General features: G+C 52.1%; 1 pseudogene; it reads left to right on the top strand.

The window, feature by feature from the left end:
• Positions 1–10,503: 10,503 nt before the first annotated feature.
• LOC118625552 lies at positions 10,504–17,689 on the top strand (annotated as a pseudogene).
• The last annotated feature ends 3,820 nt before the right edge of the window (positions 17,690–21,509 follow it).

The raw sequence follows: 21,509 nt of genomic DNA, 5'->3' as shown, positions 1-21,509 counted from the left end.
CTCCTCCAAGGGAACAAGAAGGTCGCCAGGGACCTGTCAGCCCCCAGAAGGTCTTCTCTCCAGACCACCTGGTCCCTTTCCTCCCTCTTCCTCCTGGGCTCTGAGCGCAGAGAGCCCGCGGAAGAGCCACACCCCAAATGATTTTGTACGCACACCGCCTCACAGCTGTGGGGTGTTTTCTGGCACTTGAGAGGAGGGACAGGCGCTGGAGGAGCCCATGAATCATTTGGAGGGTGGCGAGGATGTGGGGACAGGGTGGCGCTCTGCCTGCACCCTCGCCATCGCTCCTGGCGGGACCTCGGTATCGGACCGCCCTCGAAAGCGCATCGCGAAAGGCACCGCGAGGTGGCAGGGTAGAACTAAGAATGGGTCGTCCCGGGCCCCAGGCGGCGGGACTGGGACTCCGTGCACAGGGAGCGGCGACGCCAGCCTGGCGTTCCTGCGGCATTTGGGAGTTGGCACCTCATGCCCTCTGTACAGGGGTAACCCAGCTTCTACGGGCCAGCATCAAGGCCTGCCCCGCATTCAGAGGTCCTGTTCTCCGGGCCCTCTTGCAGCCTCCAAAAAGCAGCAAATGTCGGTGACTGTCAGCCTTCTCCTCCCACGGCAGAGGGAGCTGAGCCTGGCCCCACTGCAGAGGGACAGCTGAAGACAATATGGGGAAACACCCCAACAGCAGCCAAGCGGCAGTACAAACAGTAAGGCTTAGGTCATGTCCTACTCGGGCACTGCGTTCTACCTCCTGTGGCCTCGTCAGCCCCTGTCCCCTCCCACAGCAGACTGAGCCCAGAGGGCTTCAGTCCCTCAGACCAATGTCCAAAGTCTCAAACTCAGGCCTCCGCCCCCAGCCCCTGTGCTTCCAGAATGCACACTCTATTGGTGAACTCGGGAACATCACTGCGTCTGGTTGGAACCTCCATCTCAGTGAGGGAGAGAGGTGGGAAGGCACCAGGGAAGGGGAGGAGCTTCCTAGAGGAGCTGGAGAATGTGGGGGGACTCCCAGCTCCAACCTATCCCGCTGAAAGAGACTGGCAATGGGCAGGCCTGAGTTTGAATTCTGCTCCCGCCACTCACTAGCCTCTCCACTTCTTTGTTCTGTTTTGTGAGACTCGGGGTGATCATCATAGCTGGTATCTTAAGAGATTTTCTCAGGATCAAACACAAATAAAATACATCTATTCACCCACACGCGTTAAGATGGCTCCTCTCAAAACAGCAGAAAGGAACAACTGGCGAGAAAGTGGAGAAATTGGAACTCTTGTGCACTGTTGGTGGGAATATAAAAGTGGGCAGCATTTATGCAAAACAGTATGAAGATTTCTCAAAAGAGTAATAATAAAATTATTCTATGATCTAGCAATTCCACTTCTCAGTATATCCCCCCAAAATTAAAGCAGGATCTTGGCGAGATATCTGTACACACGTTCATAGTAGCATCTTCTCAGTAGCCAAAATGTGGAGGAATTCCAAGTGTCCATTGACAGATAAATGGACTAACAAAATGTGATGAATATATTTACAGCGGAATAGTATTCAGCCTTAAATAGGAAGGAAATTCCGACACATGATACAGTATGAATAAACCTTGAGGACACTGTGCTCAGTGAAATTAGCCCGTCACAAAGGACCGGTACTGTGTGATTCCACTTATATGAGGCGCCCAGAGTAGTCACAGTCATGGAGACAGGAAGTGACTGGCGGTTACCAAGGCTGGGAGAAGGGGCATGGGTTGTTACTGTTCAATGGGGACAGGGTTCAGTTTTGCATGACAAGAGTTCTGTGGATGATGGTGGCAACCTTTGCACAATGTGGATGTACCTTATGCCACTAAACTGTACGATGATGCGTGGCTGGAGTGGCTCAGTTGGTCGAGTGTCGTCCTGTGCGTTGAAGGGTTGCCGGTTCGGTTCTGGGTCGGGCACGTGCCTGAGTTGCGGGTTTGATGCTGGGTAGGGGCACATGCCGAGGGCAGCCAATAGAAGTTCCCTCTCCCGCGTCTCTCTATCTCTCTCCCTCTCTCTCCCCTCATCCTCTCTCTAAGTATATCCTTGGATGAGGATTTTTAGAAATGACTAAGATGGTAAATTTTATATTATATATTTGGTCCCATCTTTAAAAACTAAAAAATTGATCACATTATGAAAAGACTAAATACAATTAGTCAACCACATATATATCTGCCTCGGGGTGACTTGGTTTCGAGCTATCTGTTCTTCCCTTCTGTGGCTACATATTCTTTGAGATATGGGGTCTATATCTTGAGCTTGAATCTGAATGGACTTCTAACTAGCTTGTCACCAAGACAATGTGGCAGAAGTGGCACAGAGTGACTTCCACTTGGGTCAGAAAAGTCACTCAGCTTCTGCCTCATTTGCTGGGTCACTTGTGTTTGGATCCCTGAGCTCCCCTGTAAGAGTCTAAGCAGCCCCCAAAGTCACCATGGTGTCAGGCCCACGCAGAGAGCTCGGTCTGCAGCACCATGTCCTGGCCATGAGGCCCAGACAACACAGGACAGAGACAAGCCCCCCCTCCTGTGGCCTGAATGAGCTCCTGACCCACAGACTCCACGAGCACGAGGAGACCCTTGTGGCAGGGTGCCAAGTTCCTAAGTTCCTGCTGTTACACAGCAAGAGTGACCGGAACACTTAGAACACGTCTGCAGTGGGTGTCCCTTTGACAAATAGCTCAGTGGGCCCTGGCCTGGTGGCTCAGTAGGTTGGGCATCATCCCTGTGCACCAAGAGATTGCTGGTTCGATTCCCAATCAGGGACACGCAGGAGGTAGCCGATAGATGTTCTGCTCTCACATGAACGTTTCTCTCTCTCCCTCTCCCTTCCTCTTTCTCAAAAAATCAATAAACTATACAATGTTTTCTGAGGGTGATCCCAGACAAACTTACCAAGGAACATTCCAGAGTCTGTGCTCTGGAAATACCCTCGGAGTTAGAGCTTGCAAGTAGCTAGGCTCACCCGACTCCCCGGAGAGACACTCCCTGGGGAAGGCTGTAAGTGGAGGCTGCATCCCCGGAACCCTTCCCGCTGAGCTCCATCCGCATGTGCGGTGGCCAGCGGGCCGTCTGCTCCTTCACCTTCCGGCTCGCGAGGGCCTTTGGTAGCCGTAGCCGAGCTTCAGCATCTCCCAGCTTTGCCTCTCCGCCAGGTGACAGAAGGGACCCAGCTCCTCTCTGGAAGCTGGCACTGGCTCCAGGAGGCAGGGTGGGCTGCCAGGCCCGAGGTGCCACCAGTTGGCGTAACTGTACCGTCCCTGGGTGAGGCACAGATGGCGGCAGAACTGGGTGGCAGGCTCGGGGGTTCACTCCTCACCCTGCCCCACACTGGCCGGGTCATCTTGGGCAGGTCACTGAAGCCCTGGCCAGCCCTTCGTGTGCCCCTCCCACGTGGCAGACAGGACTGTCTAACGCGGCTGCTGAAGGGAGCAGAGCAGGCCCAACCCTGCCTTCTTGAGGCTCAGGTTCTAGGGGCGGGCAGAGCCCTGGAGCCAACCACACCAACCCGCATGTCAGCGTGAGAAGCCCTGGGCTGGCGCAGGGGACAAAGGGTGGTATTTGAGCAAAGGTAAAGCAGTCAGCTCTGCGGGGATCTGCAGACTTTCCCCAAGTGTTATCTGGCATTTGAAAATCGTGCTTATGAACAGTAACAGGAACAGCCTGAGCCCACTTCCCAGCTCTTCTGCCAGAATCAAAGTCCCGCCCGGGAATTTAACCCTGTCCTGTTATCAGCACCGATAAATATTTTTACAAAGCTTAAATATTACAGTAAGAATGGGCGGCTTCTAAATTACTTATATCTCCTAAAAATTGTGCTGTGAAGGGAGCCTGAGAGGACCTGGTGGGGTCATCTGTTTGTCTGGGGGTGCCAGGAGGTCACCGCTCAGCCCTGCTGCCCTCCCCAGGGGATTCCGCTGCCCTGCCCCTGGGGTGACAGTGGTGGAGCCAGAGTCTGCCTCCTCGCAGGGCACCAGTTTTGGGGATCTGACCTCCAAAACCTGGGTTTAGGCCATTAATGTTCTGCACCTGGTCAGAGATTCCTGCCCGCTGGCCTGTTCTTACCCTCCACCTTCTCTGTGCCCCACCCAGGACGGAAAGCCCCCCCAAAGCTCCTGAGGCCTCATGGTGAATGAAGCTCCTCCCCCAACAGGTGTGACACCCCAGAGTGGGGAGGGGAGAGTTTTGAGGACTCTGGAAATGCACTTTCCAGTAGGGTAGCTGCTAGCCACCTGGGACTATTTAATTTTAATTGCAAATTAGTTGCAAATAAATAAAATGAAAATTCAGCCCTCAGTTTTACATTTCAAGTGCTCAACGGCCACGTGTGGCTGGTGGCTCTCATATCGGACAGCACAGGTGTGGAACTTTCCGGCATCACAGGAAGTTCTACGGGCAGCAGTGCTCCTGAAAGAGCCCCGACCATCCTGCAGATTGAGGATGGGATGGTGGATGCGAAGGTCCCCTCCCTGCCCTCTCCCCAGCTCCTTCTCCCAGCTTCACCCTTCCTCCAGGGGACGGCAGATGGCTTTGTCAGCCAGACTGGAACCGAACTTTCTAATTCAAGATCTCTCCACCTGGCACTACTGGCATTGGGGATCATGTTGCTACCAGAGAAATGAGTGGGTTGCCTTTCTCCATTGCTAGTGGGAGTGGGATTCTTGTGATATCTCAGAAAGAGAATTTTCTAAGACTCCACAGGAGAATGCGATGTGGTAAAAAGCTTTATTTTCATGGGGTTACATTCCTTGATTTCTGAAGTCCCAGTCCCCTAAGCCAGTCCTGGAAAAGGTGCAGCTGGGGCTTTAGTAGAGCTAGAAGCAGGGCCGGTGTCCAGGGCTTCTGTTCCACGGTGGAGTTGAGTCCACAGAGCATCAGGCTAGATTCAGTCCATCAGTCCATTGTGTGGGTCCCACATGGCCATGAGCCCGTGGGCAAATGCAGGGGAGCACAGCCCCTGCAACAGGAGTCCAAGAGAGGGAACTCCCTTTGTTCAGGAGTTCAGTATCTCAGATTCTGTGCCCTTGCAGTGGCTACATCTATTCTGGCCAATTACCTGTTTCCAGGTGTGACTGACAGGTAAGTATTTCCCCACGTCACCCGTGTGTGTATTGTCCAGCCCCTTCTCCCATTCTTCTTGGGGGAATAGACCTGGAGAGTGTTAAGTCACAGCTTCCTGGCAAAACTGTATAAATGACAGGCCTGTAGTATCTAGCCTCTCCTTTGCTCCTTTCCTGTTATTAATTAGTAACAGGGTTAATTGCAGTGGTATCAATATGACTCTTTGTTGTAGGGGGCTGTTCTGTGCATTGTAGGATGTTAGGAAGCATCCCTGGCCTCTACCTACCAGCTGCCAGTGACCTCCCTCCCCCAGCTGTGACCACCAAACACATCTCCAGACATTGTCAAGAGTGTCGGGGTGGGTGCTCTGATGAGAACCACTGGTTGAACTGTAAAGACCTGTGCTAATCCCGAAGATGAAAGCATCCTTGGGGGGAGGGGGATATAGTTAGGCTGTTTCAGCCATTAGTACCCCTCAAATTAATCACTTAGCCATCGTTTCTCCCTGTCTCTCTCTGGTGCCTCTAGTGGGGCCTTGAGGCCACAGGACCTGGCTCAGGGGAGCCCGGATGCAGAAGGGCATGCAGAGGGGTTTGCACGAGGGAGGGGCTGCCTGGGAGGTAGGGGGCAGCTACTGAGAAGGAACCCTGAGTTACTACCACGCCCCCTCTCATTCCCCCTCCAGACAGAACCGTTCTTAGGGCCTGATAAGCTGCAGCCAGCCTGCTCTGCTCCTTAGCTGGGCCGGCGGGCTCCATCGTAGCGCATCTGTTAAAGCAGAGGCAGGGAGGGGTGGTGGACGTGCACCCACAAATAACTCCCCGGTGCCCACTTTCTGCACGTGCAGAGCCGCCACCAGCGGCCGCCGCGGCAGATGGTCCTGACAGGGTCCTGCAGTGACCCAGGTGCCCAGCCACCGCTCCGTCGCGGGTGAGTGAGGAGCGACTCCTTTACGGCCTAACAATTCACGCGGTAATGACCGAACATCACTCCTCTGGGAACTGGGCCCAAGAAATATATTTTTGCAGGTAACGGCAAATAAGAGCCAGCTCTGCAAAGATGAAGACTGAATAAATCTCCTGGCCCCCCGGAGAATTCCCACGTTTTGACAAAAGCGATCTATAGCGCGCTCCGGAATCAGAAGTGCCTGCAGTGGGGTGGAAACCGCCCTCGCCGCCGGGCGCAGAAAGCCCAGGGGGCCCAGCGGAGCTGCAACCTGTTCCCCTCCACGGACCACGCCGAAGGCCGGGCCGCCCACTCCTCTGCTCCCCGTGCGTGTGTTGTGGGGAGCATTTCTGCTGGAATTTGGGGGCCTCTTGAAGGCCTGTGTGAATTTTCCAGCTGGTGTGTGATGAGGAAAAATGAGAGAACAATTGGAATAATTTTCTTCATCTGGTTCACTGTCAAACTCCTATTCAGCCTTCAAAACTCTGCTTAAAACGCACTTCCTCTGTGCGGCGCTCCCTGAGCCCGGCCTCCCTTACTCCGAAGCTGAGTCGGTCCTGGGGTCCTGGTTCCGCAGGCTCTCTGGCCTGCAGGTCGGCCCTCCCTTTGATGCTCACGGAGCTTTGGGCTGAGACCACAGGAAGGCCAGTCGTTTGTCCAGTTTCTCTCCATGGAGTGTTTCTGAGGGTGTCTCAGTCTTCGGGTTCCACACACCCAGGCAGCTGTACTGTGTCCCTGCAGCTGGGTGCCGCACGTTCCCAGGCCCCTCTCTGTCCGGTCATCTCTTCTCCTCACCGCTCCTTCTCTCCTGGCTCACCCGCCGCCAGCCACAGGCACGGGTCCTCTGACTCCACAAAGTGTGCGTAAGACCAGAAACAAACTTTTCTAGAAAGGTTTGGGAATTGCAATGAAGACTAGAAAGGCTTTGAATTGGAGGTGTACCCCTGCTCTGGGTGACCCCTGCCAGCCCAAAGGGTGCTCTCCAGGTCTGGTCTGCTGCCCTGTGTCTGGACCCCGCCAACTCTCTGGTTTCCCACCCCCTTGTGACCAAGACCCTCCACAAAGATCCAGCCCCCACCCCTGCCCCAGCCTTCTCTGGGCCCACGGAGGGCGACAAACTATTCCTGCCTCCCTCATCCTGGTCACCAGCTGCCCGTCCTTGTCACCAGGATCAGCCCCGAGCTCTCCGTGAGGACAACCATTTACAGCTACAAACAGGACAATTTAGCTCATGGGTAAAATTAATAGCTTTAACTTTTTAAAGTATTTTTTGCCAAACAAAGAGAAGTCTATCCCCAACTGTGAAGCAGCTGTCAGAAGCTTGACATGGGAACACCCCTGGAGCCTCCATGGCTTCAGAAATGTGGGGTCCAAGCTTAGGTAGAACACTGGTCCCCTCCTAGGGAGTGTGTCCTCCACCTGTTACAATTGTAACTTCCAAACTGTAAGTCTTTTGAGCTCAGAACAAGAATAACAAATGTTTATGTTTTTATCTTGTTTTTTTATCCTCACCTGAGGACTGTTTTGCATTTATCTTCAGATAGAGGGAGAGGGAGAGGGGAGGGGGAGAGAGAAAAACGTTGATGTGAGAGAGGTACACTGAGTGGCTGCCACCCACATGACCCCAAGCAGGGCCAGGAACAAACTGCAACTGAGGTACATGCCCTTAGCGGGAACCGAACCCGGGCCTCTCCGGTCCTCAGGCCGACGTTCTAACCACTGATCCAAACTGGCCAGGGCCAAATATTCATGTTGTTAAAAACAAGACAACAGGCCCAAAATGGAGTCACTTATGCTAAGCTTGACACCACCAAACCAAGACTTAATTACAGTTTTGCTGTCCCAGAAATGGAATCTCCAGATGAGCACGAGTCCAGCCGTCTGCTTGGGCGGCCCCTGCCTGGAAGGCCCCCTGCCTGGACGGCCCCTGCTGTCCCCTGGAGGAAAGTGACCGCGCGATAACCAACCTGCGTTTTTGCCGGACACAGCCTCCTGCTCCTGCTCCCGTCTGCCTACAAGCCTTTCTGCTCCTCGTGCTCCTTTCTACCGGCTGGACTGGATGCCTCTCTATTTGATTAATTTTTGCTCAAATATTGGCTTAAAAGGTTTTAATATGCCGCAGATTATATTTTAACAGTTTACTTGCCAGGCTGTATTCCAAGCATGCTGTACATGTTAACTCACTTCCTCATCACACCCCTATGAGACAGGTGCTAACACATCTCATTTACTGATGGGGAAACGGAGCTGAGGCTCTTGTCCACGCTCAGAGCTAGCCGGTGGCAGGGCGTAGGTGCGAAGGCGGCACCGAACCACCACACCCTGCCCTCCAGCAAGCAAGCTTCTGCCTCGCGGGTGCGCTCAAGGGTCTGGGACAGCCTGGCTGTGACGCAGAAACAGGGGACTCTGAAAATCCCAGAACCACCAGGGCTCTGCCAAGCGCCTCTCAGCCCCACAGACACTCCCTGTGTCCCTCTGGGTCTGCTCTGCGTCAGCTCCGGCTCCAGGGCGGTGGGGGAGGGGCGGCGGGAGTCAGAGCAGAGGATGGCCTTCCAGCTGCACAGGCTCCGGTGAGGTGACCACGGGTCTCCTGACTTCTGAGGGCTTAGTGGGCTGACCACCAGGACAGTGAGTATGGGTGGCCCAGCTAAGGGGGAGGTAAGGGACCTGATGGACCCACAGGTATTCTGAGGTCAAACACCCAGGAAGTTGTTGTTGTTTTTTAATACTTTTTAAAATTGGTTTTAGAGAAAGAGGAAGGGAGAGGGAGAGAGATAAAAACATCAGTGAGAAATGCATCCATAAGCCGCCCCCTGCATGCCCCCTACTGGGGACTGAGCCCACACTGGGCATGTGCCCTGACCAACAGGAACCGAACCAGTCCCACACCAGGGGAGGCAACAGCTGGGAAGTTGTAAGGCCAAGCCTCTGAGAGACTAGAGAAGGATGAAGAGACTCCAGGGAGGCCCGGCCCACCTTATAGTTGTGGGATCTTAGCAACTCAGTCTTTCTGAGGGGCAGCTTCCTCGTCTGTGTCATGGGGCAGGTTGCCCTCCTGCAGGGCAGTCTTGAGTGTTGGAGGTGATAGACAAGGGAACCCGCTCAGTTCGTGGTAGCAGATAGGTTTAGCAATTGCATTTTGCAAACTTTGGCCTAGCGTATTTGGAAAGCCTCTACCATCTTTCTCGGCCTTAGGCAGGCAGCGTGGGAATGGGGGTGAGGAGGAGGCAGCGTGGAAGGCGCCCTGATGTGTCAGGTTCGGTATCCTGCCTGTCCAGTCTCTCCAGTCTTGCTTCCTCCCTTCTACAAACACAAGGAGGAGGCAGTCCTGGGCCCAGCACTGGAGGGTGGTGGGGGGTGGCCACTAGGAGCTGGGCCTGGCTGCCTGCCCTTCCCCCAACACTTGCCCAATTTCAAGGCCATTGTCATGTAATCCCAGCCCCAAGCCAGGAGCCAGGGAGGAATTCAAATTATCCCGAGGAGGGAAGCCCAGTCTGCCGAGGCTGACGCCCTCTCCTTCCGCCCAGCCTTCAGTCCCCAGTGCTCACGTCTCGGTGCCAGTGCAGGGAGCAGAGCCAGTGCAGGGGTCCTTGCACACCAAGTCACAGCCAGTTACTGGGATACATTTCCAAACCCAGGGGAGCCAGCGCCTGCCTACCCCGGGCCTCATCTCTCTCCCGCACTGTGTTCCTCCTACTGCTAGGAACCTCCCTCCTTGTCATGCCCCCAACCTGGATTTGTCTAATGACGCCCACATCCCAAGGCCTAGCAGAGCGCCTGTCATATGGAAAGGGCTCGGTAATTATTTTAGGAACGAATGGGTTGACGGCGAATGGATATGTGAATGTGAGGAGAGTTAAGACCCCAAAGCAACTACTTTGGGCTGAAGCCATTATACTGACCTGCCAGGATCCTTACCAGCCACATCCTTCCACCCACCAGCTGCTCACCCCGGTGCACCTGCCACTTCCAAAGCCACAGAAAGGTCAAAACAAAACCCCAGAGCACATCAAAACCCAGCAGGTCAATCAGCAGAACAAAGGGGTTTTCTTTAAGTACTAAAGGCCTCGGGTCCCTGTTGTGATCCGCGCCACAGATGTGGCCCTGCCCCCGAAGACAGCCTGCCTCCCGGAAGGTCTGAGTGCCAGCGCTGGGGGGGAGGGGGGGGGAGCTGGGAAACTCTGGGGCCCGTTTCTGGGAGACACTGCCGAATGGAGCCCTGGAGCAATGGGCCAGGGTTCGGAGCCAACAGGCCCGAGCGAGTCGTGACAGCCGTTCCCCGTGAGGTGGAAGTGTCACCAGGTGTTTGCGTTTTGGGGAGCTCTTTGGAATTACTTTTCAAAATTTAAGGTGTGTTTGTTCCCTCTGACCCAGCAATTCTGCGTTCAGGTTCTGATTCTAGCCGCTCTTGCAGCTCTGCAGAGATGGGCGCGCCAGTGGTCTGCGACCCTGTGATGGTGAGAGGGGACACCGCCCGCGGCCGACCCGGGGCCATGCCGGACCTCGCGCACATCCTCACGGTGGGTACTGCGCAGCTCTCAGAATGGTAGCCCCAAAGCAGGTTTTAGAACAATGTCGATAATATTTTCCAGTTTATGTCTATAATATTTGAAAGCAGGGTAGTTCTGGAAAGTGAAGGGAGGTGATGGAGCGCGCTCCGCGGGAAGGCTTGGGGAGCGGCAGGCACCCCGGCTGACGCAGCCCACACAGGAGGCCGGGAAGAGGGTGGGTGGCACAGAGGCCCAGGGGTGGAGGCTGAGTGGGAGCCCGGTGGGACTGCTGGGGGTGGGGCTGAGGGAGGGCAGCAGGCCTGCAGGGCTCACGCAGGACCCGACAGCATGAGCCTGGCCTGGGGACAGGTAAATGGGGGATGCTGGGGTAAATGTGGACTTGCCAGTGTGTCGCTGAAAAAATAAAATCATTTCTTTGCTAAAAAGGAAAATGCACGGTGTCCTCTGAAGCCAAGGCAGAGCACTTCCTCTGGCGGGCTGGAAAGGCTGGCCAGAGCCAGCGGGAAGAGGGGTGGCTCCAGGCCAGTCCTGCAGGGGGCGCTCACTGCTGCTGCGGGTACGCGGCTGCCACCCTGGCTCTGCATTGCATTTCGGGGCATCTGTGAGTGGACTTGGCGCGGGAGAAGAGAGGAGACGCAGGAAGTGGGAAAGGTAACTCAAAGGATCAGGGAAGGTTTCCCATTAAAATGAAGCAGGTGGTTTTGAGTTTAACATTTAAGCCTTTAATCCATTTTGAGTTTATTTCTGCATATGGTGTAAGTCGGTGGTCTAGTTTCATTTTTTGCATGTATCTGTCCAATTTTCCCATCACCATTTATTCAAGAGACTGTCTTTATTCCATTGTATGCTCTTTCCCCCTTTGTCAAATATGAATTGACCATAAAGGCATGGATTTATTTCTGGGCTCTCTATCCTGTTCCATTGGTTTACATGCCTGTTCTTGTGCCAATACCAGGCTGTTTTGATTACTATAGCCTTGTAGCATAGTTTGATATCAGGTAGTGTGATTCCTCCAACTTTGTTCTTCTTTCTCAAGATTGCTGTTGCACCCTGGCCGGGTAGCTCAGTTGGCTAGAGCATTGTCACAATAGCCAAGGTCATGGGTTCAATCAATCAGCTGATGAAGGCATAAATAAGTGGAATGACAAATCAATGTTTCTCTCTCTGTCTCAAACAAACAAACAAACAAACAAAAAACAATAAAATATAAAAAGGTTGTCACTATTTTGGGGTCTTTCGTGGTTCCATATACATTTTTGAAATATTTTTTCTAGATCTGTGAAATATGCTATTGGTGTCTTGATAGGAATTGCATTGGATCTATAGAGTGCTGTTGGTGGTATGGACATTTTAACAATGTTAATTCTTCCTCTACCCATGTACGTGATATATGCTTCCACTTATTTGTATCTTCTTCAATTTCTTTCTTCTGTGTCTTTTAATTTTCCGAGTACAGGTCTTTTACCTCCATGGTTAAATTTATTCCCAGGTTTGTTTGTTTTTTAATGCATTTGTAAATGGGATTGTTTTCTTAGTTTACCTTTCTGATAGTTCATTATTGGTGCATAAAAATGTAGCTGATATCTGGATATTTATTTTATATTCTGATTAAAAAAAACTATTTAAATAAATAAATGTATTCATTTATCAGTTCTAGTAGTTTTAGGTGTGTCAACATAAGAAACATTCAAACGTGAAAAATTTTGTGAGTTTATTTGAGCCAAAACTTTCGACAGTTACTGGGAAGCAAAACCTCAATGGGTTGGATTGAGAAAGTGCTCCAGAGAAGGGCAGTTTTGCACCTTATTTTATACATTACAATCAAAAGAGAGATGTAAGTGGGTTACATAAACTCCATGGTGATGAATTAGGGAGATGGCAGAAGGCAAAGTGGGGAAATCTCTGGAATTGTATAGAAAGTAAAATGGTAGACACAATCTTTTTTACATAAGTGGGTACAGGGTAGTTAACAGTCAACAATTAACATGATAATAATAACAATGAGGGCATTTGTGGTCTCTGTCCTGGTGCATGGGTTGTGCCCAGAGGGGTCTGGACAAAGGGAAGTTACCCTGACGTCTCAAAGGTATGTTATCACAGGTGCAAAAAGACAATAGGCTCAATTAAGGTGAAAGTTGACCTTTGTCAGGGAAGATACCAGCTTTTAGTTAAAAGTTTTCATTTTAGACCATTGCCCAGCAGCCTGCGTGGCTCAGTGGTTGAGCGTTGACCCACGCACCAAGAGGTCAAGGGTTTGATTCCTGGTCAGGGCACATGCCCAGGTTGTGGGCCCAATCCCCAGTGGGGGATGTGCAGGAGGTAGCCAATTGATGTTCTGTCTCATTGATGTTTCTATTTCTCCATCTCTCTAAAATCAATAAAGAAAAAATATTTTTTAAAAATAGTAATTTCAGACCATCCCTTGTGGTTATTTGAGGTCTCTGAGTTTGTAAGGTCACCACGAAGGCCTCCCCTGAGCTTGTCAGGTTTAGGATATGGCCCCTTTTCGTTCTCTATATACGGTATCACGTCATCTGCAAATAATGTCAGTTTTACTTTTTCCTTTCCAATTTGGATGCCTTTTATTTCTTTCTCTTGTCTGATTGCTGTGGCTAGGACTCCCAGTACTGCATGAATGAGAGTGGTGACCTTGGACACCCCTTCTTGCTCCCAGTCTTAAGGGGGAAACACTTTTTGTTTTTCCCAAATGAGTATATGTTAGCTGGGTGGTTGTCATACATGGTCTTTATTCTGCTGAGTTCTGGTCCCTCTATTCCCTGTGGGTGAGGGGAGGCACACCTGGCAGATATGGTCTAAGTAAACCAGGGGAAGATGGTTGAAGTATGCCATGTGGCATCCTGGCATCAGTAAAGAGCCAGAAAGTGACGGGTCCACAGGGGCGTCCGTGTCGCCTCTGCCCACAGATGGTAACAGTGACGCGGACTGAAAGGCCTCAACAGACCCAAGACGTGTTACCCCGGCAGGGCCCTCCGGTGCACTCCAGGGCGACTTGAGCAGCTGAGGACAGAGTGTAAGGACCCTGATGACATCACACAGCAGTTCTGTGCTGAATAGGACCCGAGGGCAAGCAGGAGAGATGGGGAAAGGGGTCTACCAGGTACTAGATGCTGGGACCTCGGTACGGTCAGTGGGAAGACGCAGAATTGTGCTTGCTGTGTGACTCTGCATAGCAGGTGATGGAACACAGGTGGGCAGAGGGGCAGGTAGGCAGGGCATCTGGGAGCAATGGATTCTTGAGCTGAGCTTGGTTGGGTGATGAGGGCAAGGAATTCCAAACAGGATAGGTGCCCGCCTGGAGCCCTGTCCTTCCAGAGGGCCATGAACATGTCCCATGTCTGCAGGGAAGCAGGACAGTGGAGCAGCTGCTCCCACACACAGGCTGCGGGCTGGACAGGGCAGGGCCGTGGGCACAGGGCAGGGCTGGCACAGGAGTGATCGATGCCAGGAGGAAGAGGCTGCAGAACTGCGGATTAGTTGGAGGTGGTACAGGAAGGAACGGAAGGGTAACTCATGAATCCACCAGTTATTCCATGAGTATTTACTGAGCTCCGACTGCGTACCCGACCCCGGAGGGCAAACTGAGCTTTTCTGCCCTGGGAGACTCCAGCACGCAGTCTGGTCTGGGTGTGGCTAGGGGACTGCACTGGAAGCAAACACATTGTTTAATTTGAATTTGGGGTTGGAGGGAGCATGAGTGGTGGAGATAATAGAAGTCTAGACTCTCCTAAACCACCCCAAGTAGGCCCTACACGGGTCCTGGGGTTCCAAGAAGATTAAGACATTGTCCCTGCTCTCAAGGGCCTGTTACAATTTAGTAAGAGAGACATACTGACAGGTAATTAAAATGTAACATGTCTAGTATGTCAAAGAGACGCACACATGATGGCATGGAGGCCTGTTGGAGAGTTAGCCAATTCACTGGGAAATGGAATGAGATCAAAGAAGGCTTCCTGGAGGAAGCGGCCTGAGCTGGTCTTACAGCCTTGTGCCTAAGGCCCTGGGTGTGGGGCTTGGCTGATGGCAGGCCCTTTGCAGAGGTGGAGAAGGCCAAAAGAGCAGGCTAGAGGAGAAAGGTGTCGAGTTCAGTTTGGGGCAGATTGAATCTGAGGTTCCTGTGCATTCCCAAGGAGTGGTGTTTAGTGGGTATTAGATACATGGGTCTGGACTGTTACTATTCCCACTTTATATTAGCACCACGCTCTAACCAACTGAGCTCACCGGCCACCCTATTCCCACTTTATAGATGGGAAAGTTAAGGCTCAGACTGGCTAAGAACCCTACTGACAGCCGCATAGCTGATTCATGCAGATCTGAGCTTCAGATCCAAACCAAGTGGAGCCCACGGCTGAGCAGCTGCTCCGTGACCCTGCGGGGCAGCACCCACAAGTGCGTGCTGGCTTAGTTTGCTCTGTGCCACCCGAAGCAGAAAGGCCTTCCAGAGTCTGACAACCATCAACAGAAGAGAGAGGACTTACCTGATAGAAAACCAAGGGTGAAAAATTACTTGTATTAGAATAGCTCCCATTCTCGTGTCTGATTTCCTTCCGATGAGGAGATTAGAAGAAAAAAAAAAAAAAGGTAGAATTTCAAGTTACACCCAAACCACCAGGAATGCTTCCCAGTCTCCAGCATACTGCCTGCCCCTCAAGCCCAAGCCTACCTGCACCCTGTCCCTCCCACATCGCCCCTCCACTCTGCCTCCCCCACAGGCCCCCAACACTCCACCTTCAGGGACCCCCAGCTGCGCCTCCGGGGGGGGGGGTTGACCCAGCAAGATCTCGGAGAAAGGCCCAGAGGCTCAGCTGCACCCAGAGCTGATGAGCAGCACATCTTTTAGTGCCCTGTGCCCTCCAGTCCACGCCCACTAAGGACAGGGAAACCGAAGCCTCCCTCTGGGGCCTCACGCCTCTAGGCACCCTTTGTGCAGGGCAGACGGCAGAGCCGCCGGCGCGCCGAGACTTCAGGGGAGATGTGGGGTGCGCACTGTGGCGAAGGCTGCCCACACCGGCAGCAGGCCTCGCCCCCAGACTCCCCATTGCCCAGCAGCCGTCCAGGCCAAGCCTGCAGGGTGCCCCATGCGGAAGGCAGGGTGGGCACAGGAGGTCTGCCAGCCTATCTTCCAGATGCGGACCCTCGGGCCCTGGGTGCTGCTGTCTCATCAGAGCTTCGTCTCAGCATCAGCCTGTGCGTGACACATGTCCACCAAACCAGGAGGGTGGGGAAACTGAGGCAGCCCAGGATCTCAGAGAGGCAGCACTGCAGAGATCGTCCAACCCAACCTTTCCACCCCAGATGTGGCCCAGAGGCCCAGGGAGAGCACTGAATTGTTTCGGTCCTCACAATGACTTCATAATGTTGCTGTTCATACTAACTGTATGACTGTTGCAGACTGTTCTGTAATTAGTAACAAAACAGTTAAGATCGAGTGAATACTCACTTATCACATGCCAGGTGCTGGCATGTTGTGCTCATTAGAAGGTTTCTGATTTTATTATCATACGACTCTCTGAGGTAACAGATGGGGAAACCGAGGCTCAGCAAGGCAAATGCCCAGGTATGGCACTAAATTTCTGGGGGTCTTCTTTTTGAAGGAGGGGCTCCAGCTCCCACTTGGGCCCCCCCAGGATGAAGTGCACAGATCTGGCAGGGAACCCCACACCACACAGGCCTCCCACATTCCACCTTGGCTCCGACCCAGGGACAGGAAGAGACAGGGAGCCCCCCAGGGCCTGTCTGCGGTGGATCAAAGTGCCAGGGTGGGAGGCCACCAGCCCAGAGCGGGGAGCAGTGCAGAGCAGCAGCGTCCCCCAGGGAGGCTCAGAGTGCCCACAAAGACCCCCCTCCTCCACGGGCCCCACCAGGCCCACTGTCTCACTCCGAGTCCCCGCAAAGGGTTGGAGAACATCATGATGAGGCTGGGAGGCCCAGCAGGCCTCTCAGGGGTCCTGCCTGCATAGTGGACACCTCCCCTCCCCATGCTGCTACTTGCCCCTGACCTTTAGGCCCCGGGCTGCCTGCAGCAGCCTGGGGCCGTCTGGGAGCGCCGGGAGCAAGTGCTGACCCCTTGGGAAGTGCGGGTGTGGAGAACACCAGCAGAGCCAGACACCTGCAGTCAGAGCTCGCGGGCAGCTCCGGGACCAGCAGGCCATGGGCTCACTCCCTGGGGATCCCCTCGTCCCACCCCACCCCCGTGAACAGCCCAGCTGATGAAGGAGGCAAGTGGTCCTGTGCTTGAACATTTTAAAAATTTTGCCCAGTTTTATTGAGATATAATTGGCATACAGTTGTGTTAGTTTAGGTGTAAAACATAATGATTCCCGGTCAGGGCACATGCCTGGGTTGCAGGCTCGGTCCCCAGTAGGGGGTGTGCAGGAGGCAGCCAATCCATGTTTCTCTCTCACATCGATGTTTCTATCTCTCCCTTCCTCTCTCTCTTTAAAACATCAATAAAAACATATTTTAAAAATATTGTTTTGTGCTCGTTCCCTTCAGTGTGCCACTGAAGATCCTGGCGCTGCCACGGGCCGCCGCCCCGCCTGGTGTTAAACCAGTAGTGTAAGAACAAGCCACACCCAGTCTGGCTTCTGCAGAGGTGTCCCTGACGCCAAGACCCGCATCTGTGACCTGGTGGAAGAAGGCGAGTGGATGGATTCCCGCCCTGGGCCACGTGGTATCAGGCACACGAGCAGCTCTCCTCCGAAGCTCCGCAGGCCGCCCGGATCTGTGTCAAAGGAACGTGGTGAAACGCCGTGGCAGAGACGGTTTTCACTCTCGCGTGAGGCCCCACCCCTCCCACGTCATCGCATCAGCAAGGTGTCCTGTGCTGGGGCTGCAGGCTGCAGACAGGCGTGCAGGTGCCTTTGCAAAGCCCCAGGGCACAGCGAGCAAGGTCCACATGGCCAAGTCATCATGTCCATCCGGACCAAGCTGCAGAATAGGGAGCATGTGCTGGAGGCCCTATGCAGAGCCGAGTTCAAGCCCCCTGGCCGCCAGAACACGCACATCCCCAAGAAGTGGGGTTTCACCAGGTGTAATGTGGGTGACTTGCAGACACGGTGGCTAAGAAGTGGCTCATGCCAGATGGCTGTGGGGTCAAACACACACCTAACCTTGTCCCCTGGACAAGTGGCGGGCACTGCACTCATGAGCGTCTCAGTGCTGCCCCCGCCTTACACCTGCCAATAAATTCTACTTCCTGTCAAAAAATATATATATATTTTTTATTGAGATGAGAACTTTCATTTATTTATTTATTTATTTATTTTTCTTTATTGATAATAGAGAGAGAGGAAGGGAGAGGGAGAGAGATAGAAACATCGATGAGAGAGAACACTGATTGACCGCCTCCTACATGCCCCCCCACTGGGTATCGGGCCCACAACCTGGGCCATGTGCCCTGACCGGGAATCGAACCAGCGACTTTTTGGTGCAGGGTCGACGCTCAACCAGTGAGGCACACCGGCCGGGCATGATGAAAACTTTTAAGATCCATCTTTTATTAACTTTAAAATATACAATACAGCCTTGTTAACTGTAGTCAGCATACTTCACACGGCATCCCAGGACTTATTGATCTTATAACTGGAACTCGGTACCCGTTGACCCCCTTCGCCCATTTCCCTCACTCCCCACCCTCACCGCTTGCGACCGTCAATCTGTTCTGTTTCTATGAGTTGGGTTTTCTTAGATTCCACCTATAAGTGAGATCATACAATATTTGTCTTTCTCTGTCTAACTTACGTACTTAGCTGCCACATTTTCTGCATCCATTCCTCTGTTGGACACTTAGGTTGTTCCATGCCTTGGCTACTGTAAATAACACTGTAATGAAATGGGGGTTCAGATATCTTTTCGAGAGAGTGACTTTGTGTCCTTCAGCTGTGTACCTAGAGCTGAAATTGCTGGATAGCAGGACGGTTCTACTTCGAATGGTTTCAGGACCCTCCATGGAGCCCTGTGCTTTGCAGCAGGAAAAACATCTCTGTCCAAAATTCAGGGCCAGTGAAGTACACATGCCCAGCAGGATCAGATCGGGACGAGCTAAGAGACCACGGGCCCCACGAGGAAGACACAGCCCGGGAACCAAGGAAGGCCCACTGTGCAGCCAGGCCTGGCCCTGAGTCCTGGCCCCGGCCAGGCCCTGTCTGTGCCTGTATCACAAATTTCGTGGCTTAAAGGGACACAAATTTGTTTTCACACCATTCTGTAGATCAGAAGTGAAATGAACGTGTCAGTAGGTCACGTCCCGTTCTGGAGGCTCTCGGGGAAAAGCTGTCCCCTGCTTGTATAGCTCCTGGCAGAGGACAGGTCCTGTGATTTGGGGACCCGGGGACCCGTTCTCTTGCTGGCTCTGAACTGAGAGCACGTCTCACTGCCCCCCGGCCCCGGCGCCCTCTTTGTCTTCACAGCAGCAGTGGCCGGCGTTCTTCTCAGATGTGGCTCTGACCCATGTGGGGCCTTCTCCGGTACCTTTTTTTTTAATCCTCACCCAAGGATTTTTTTTTTCCATTTATTTTCAGACAGAGTGGGAGGGGGAGAGAGAGAGAGAGAGAAACATGGATGTGAGAGAGACACATCCACTGGTTGCCTCCCACCCGACCAGGGCGGGGAACCCAAGCAGAACCAAGATACATGCCCTTGACTGGAATTGAACCTGCAACCCTTCGGTTCTTGGGCTGACGCTCTAATCTCTGAGCCAAACCATCCAGGTCTCCTCTTCCACTTTTAAGGATTCATAGGATCTGGTTAGGTCTACCGGGGTCATCCAGAATGATCTCCCTATTTCAAGATCCTTAACTTGATCTCATCTGCAAAATCTCTTTTGCATGTAAGGTGACATAGTCCCCGATTCAAGCCATGGACATTTTTGGGACACTACTCTGTCTACATTTCCCTGCTCACTTTCAAGAAGACCAGACACTTATTGTTGACAGCCAACTTCACCAGGCAGCTTTGTGCAGCCAACTGACAGGCAGAGCTCGGGGCAGGACAGCTGCCAGTCACTCCGCCACGCCACCAGGCTCTGCCCACGTGTGGCTCCCCAGCTTTTTTCGTCTACTCACTGTGATTCAGCAAATGGGCTTTTCCATTATGAATGAAATACATGAGCCATGGCTGGCGTGGCTCAGTTGGTTGGGCTTTGTCCTGTGCACCAAAAGGTTGCTGGTTCCCATTCCCAGTCAGGGCACAGGCCCGGGTTTTGGACTCCATCCCCAGCAGGGAGCGTGCAGGAGGCAGGCCATCGATGTTCTGCTCTCACATTGATGTTTCTCTCTCTCTCCCTTCCCTCCCTCCCTTGCACTCTCTCTAAAAAAAAAAAAAAAAAAAAAGAATGTAAATACCCAAACAAACAAAAAAAGAAGTACATGAACATTAAAGAATGTTTGGAAAATACAAAAAAAAAAGGAGCAAGAGAAAAAAAAGCCCCAGCCCCCAAATAGCCACTGCCAATGTATGGCTGACTTTCCTTTGAGTCTTTTTTTTCTGCTCAATGAAGAACTTTTAAAAAAATTGTTGAAAGTATTATAGATGTTCCCCTTTTCCCCCCAATGACCCCCCTCCTCCCCACTCCCACTCACCTCCTGCCTTCCCAGCCTAGTGTCCTTGTGGATTGGCTATGCATATGTGCATATAAATTCTTTGGTTTATCTCTTCCCACCCCTCCCACCCCCATCCCTGTGAGGTTTGTCAGTCTGTTCCCTGCTTCCATATCTCTGGATCTCTTGGTCAACAGTTTATTTTGTTGATTATGTTCCACAAATAAGTGAGATAATGTGGTACTTGTCTTTCTCTGACTGGCTTATTTCGCTCAGCATAATACTCTCCAGGTCCCTCCATGTCATCTCAAAGGGTTAGAGATCTTTCTTTCTCGCGGCTGCATAGTACTCCATTGTGTAAATGAACCACAGCCTTTTTATCCACTCATCCACTGCTGGGCACTTGGGCTGTTTCCAGATCTTAGCGATTGTAAATAGTGCTGCTATGAACATATATTCTTTCTGATTGGGGTTTCAGGCTTCTTATGATATATTCCAAGAAGTGGGATCACTGGGTCAAATGGCAGTTCAATTTTTAATTTTTTAAGGTAACACCATATTGTTTTCACAGTGGCTGCACCAGTCTGCATCCCCAGCAGCAGTGTACTAGAGTCCCCTTTTCTCCACACCCTCGCCAGCACTTGTTTGAGGATTTGCTGATGGCGGCCATTCTGACAGGTGTGAGGTGATACCTCATAGTCATTTTAATTTGCATCTCTCTGATGATTAGTGACATTGAGCATTTTTTCATATGTTTCCTGGCCATTTGTATGTTCTGTTTGGAGAAGTGTCTATTCAGGTCCTCTGTCCATTTTTAATTGGATTGTTTGTCTTCCTTTCGTTGAGTTGTATGAGTACTGTATATATTTTGGGTATTAACCCCTCATCAGATGTATCATTGGCAAATATGTTCTCCCATATAGTAGGTCCTCTTTTCATTTTGATGCAGATTTCTTTTGCTGTGCAGAAGCTTTTAAGTTTGATGTAGTTGCCCTGGTCAGTTTGGCTCAGCGGTTAGAGCGTTGGCCTGTGGTCCAGAGAGACCCAGGTTTGGTTCCCGCTAGGGCACGTACCTCCATTGCAGTTTGTCCAGTTTTCCCAGCACCATTTATTGAAGAGACCATCTTTACTCCACTGTGTGCTCTTGCCTCCTTTGTCAAATATTAATTGAGCATAATGTCTTGGGTCGATTTCTAGGTTCTCTGTTCTGTTCCATTGGTGGGAATGTGGACTGGTGCAGCCACACTAGAAAACAATATGATGTTTTCTCAAAAAATTAAAAATGGAATTGACATTTGACCCAGTGATTCCACTCCTAGGAATATATCTTAGGAAGCCTAACTCTTAGATTGCATTTTGCCAGTTTCTTCTCTTTTCAAATCTTGATTCTGTGTTGCAAGTATTAGATCCCAGCTTTGCGCCATCCCCAGA

Source organism: Molossus molossus, unplaced genomic scaffold, assembly GCF_014108415.1.
Source record: "Molossus molossus isolate mMolMol1 unplaced genomic scaffold, mMolMol1.p scaffold_m16_p_11, whole genome shotgun sequence".
Taxonomy (NCBI): domain Eukaryota; kingdom Metazoa; phylum Chordata; class Mammalia; order Chiroptera; family Molossidae; genus Molossus; species Molossus molossus.
The sequence above is the reverse complement of the archived record's forward strand: the minus strand, read 5'-3'. Positions and strand labels throughout refer to the sequence as shown.